The sequence below is a fragment of the Vicia villosa genome, linkage group LG1, assembly GCF_029867415.1.
Source record: "Vicia villosa cultivar HV-30 ecotype Madison, WI linkage group LG1, Vvil1.0, whole genome shotgun sequence".
Taxonomy (NCBI): Eukaryota; Viridiplantae; Streptophyta; class Magnoliopsida; order Fabales; family Fabaceae; genus Vicia; species Vicia villosa.
In genome coordinates this window covers 124,825,872-124,828,452 of record NC_081180.1, presented here as the reverse complement: position 1 = coordinate 124,828,452, position 2,581 = coordinate 124,825,872, and the positions used below count along the sequence as shown (strand labels likewise).

The 2,581-nt window shown below is 33.7% G+C and overlaps 1 long non-coding RNA gene across 1 annotated transcript; it reads left to right on the top strand.

Annotated features, from left to right (window-relative positions):
- Positions 1–487: 487 nt before the first annotated feature.
- Positions 488–2,359, top strand: LOC131616270 (uncharacterized). Its single transcript, XR_009288083.1, has 4 exons — positions 488–688; positions 1,087–1,184; positions 1,337–1,390; positions 1,631–2,359. It is a non-coding gene; the product is annotated as an uncharacterized LOC131616270 (long non-coding RNA).
- Positions 2,360–2,581: the final 222 nt, after the last annotated feature.

The following is a 2,581-nucleotide window of genomic DNA, read 5'->3' as shown; positions in this document are numbered from 1 at the left end:
GAAATTACATTCTTTTATTAATTTTGATTTTGTAGGATCCCTATAATTTTATTAACCAATATTCATTTTTAAAATAAATTTAGCAAGTATTTTTGTAATAGAAAATTTTATTTTAATATATATATATAAGAGTAAGAAAAAAAAATTGGTGCCCCAAAAATTATGGAACCCTAGGCTCCCGTCCCGCGAACCCGTGCTTAGGACCACCTCTACCAACACGTGATATCTATAAAATAAGAAAATACAAGTACCTGGTTAAGACCCATTTGCCCTTTGCTTAAAAAATTCCACCTATTTTTTTTGGGGGCAAAATGTGTCTAAATATTACTTTTTGTGACTAAAATCTGTTTTTGGCTTCAATCTAACTAATGGTTTCATCTGTTTCTCTCTCTATTGGCCAAAGTATGTACAATTTTCACTTTTATTTCTAATGTAACTGAACCAAATAGTGCAGTGTCCTCGTATCTGTACCCATTTTCACTTTTTCTCTCTTTTCTCTCTCTTCCCTTTCACGTTTCTATTTCTCAAAGTTCTCATGTTTTCTCTCAAATCCATAACCCTAAACCCTCTTCTTTCGTCTCCTTCTCTTTCACCACAACCGCCGCCACTATCACCACAATCGCCGCCACTGTCATGTCTCTTTATTGTCATCAACGCAACAAAAAGTTTCAACGATTCACATTATAAGGTAAAAGATGCAAACTTTTGTGTTGTGTTTTCTATTTGCAATTTTCTTCTCAGATCTGTTTTTTTTTTTGTGTTACTGAGTAGTGGTTAAGCTATTCAGCTTTTCACATATATGGGTTTTTTCGTTGTTAAGGATGGTGATGAATAGAGTAGTGATGAAGAGGGCCCTTAGTTTTTGGTTAAACTTGCAGCTGTTCTTCTTAGATCTGGGTTTTTGCTGTTGATATTTAACGATGAAGATTGAATCATTTTTTTTAGATCTCTCATTATTTCTTTCATTTTTCAGCTTTTTTTGTTCAGGTGTTCGTGAATATTGCCTTCTAATTCCATGATTCATTAAATTTTTCTTCTTATGTGTTCTTTGGAATGATTAATTTATTAATTTCTATTTGATTGTAGATTTACCTCTACAGTCACGGTAGGATTGATGGTTGGCGTACGCGTATAGAGTGTCTTGCTAGCCTTTGAAGGAGCAGCGATAGAAAACCGAGTCAATGGTAGCCTAGATCTACGGTTTTGTATTATGCTAAAGATGATTATGTTTGTTTTCTGATCAGGATCTGCCTATATATTTTATGGTGAATCGAAATTGTTTGATAATTTGTTGAGGGACATAACTTGGTTTACTTATGATTTATGTTTTTGGCAGGTTATGTTTATATGTAGTGGGTTTATCGTCGTAGTTCGATCGCCGTGGCCGCCGGTGATTATTTCGAAACAAATTAGTTTTCAATATTTTTGTTTTGAGATTTGTGGCTCACTTCATAATACTGAGTTGATTTGTTTGAAACTGAGTTTATGTAATTTATAGAACTGGTTTTATGCTCTTGCAGAATGACATCACTGTTTTATTTTACTTTTATTGCGTTTTTCATTTTCTGATGATTATTTCAAATATATTGAGTGTTGTAGAAATTTAACGGTGTTATGATGCCAAATACAGATCGGGTGTTTCGTCTGAATCGGGCTACATTCAGCGGTGGTGGTGGTGAAAGGCGTTCTTATAAGGCTACTATTGATTTCTCTTAAAAGCAATTTAAATTGTTATTAGTGTTGATTACCTATTTGTTTCACCAGTTTCTTTTCAAATGGAATAACTCCTCAAAGGTTTAGACACACCTATTTATTTGAAGCTTCATATGAATTGGCAATTTGGAATTTGTTGAACCTGGTGTACAATACCACCACCGACAAACCAGAAGACGACATGAGTTACAATACCATCGTTGACAAGAAAATTCAATACTATCGCATGAATCACAATGTCGTCACCGCCACCGAAAGATAAGTTACTCTTACATATTCTATTAATTGATCGTAAGTGAATATTGAGTGTTTATGAGTTTTGTGTCCGGGTTACCGCAAGGGAGTATGTAAACAAATGTTAGTGTGTATTTTTATTTTTTTTCAATCTTCTATATTTGTTATGTTGATTTGCATTATTTACTCAAAACGTCATATGAGTTGTTCTAATTCGAACTGATCTCTTTGCATTCTAGGGAAATTGGTTTATGCACGGTAGCTGTTTGTATTAAGGTCGCAGAGATGTCAAAAATGAAAACTATGATGGTAGTGTAAATTTTATATAGGATATGCAGTTGTATACTTCTTCTTCAGTTGCTTCGTCATCGGTTGTTCAGAGTTTATATTGTTCGGCTGAATTGACTAGATTTCCGAGGTAACGGGTTTAGCAATTTTTAGACTTTGTGAATACTGTCATTTGATCATTTGACAGCAATGACATTGTAGCTATGCTTTTATAAAAACTGAATCTTTGTTTCCTTGCTGTTATTGTTGCTTGCTGAGATTGAAGGGTTTGCTTTGTGATGGAGTTTCTTACTTTTTTTGTCATTTGAATATTTGAAGGGTTTGTTTTGTATAGTTCTTCTTCGGT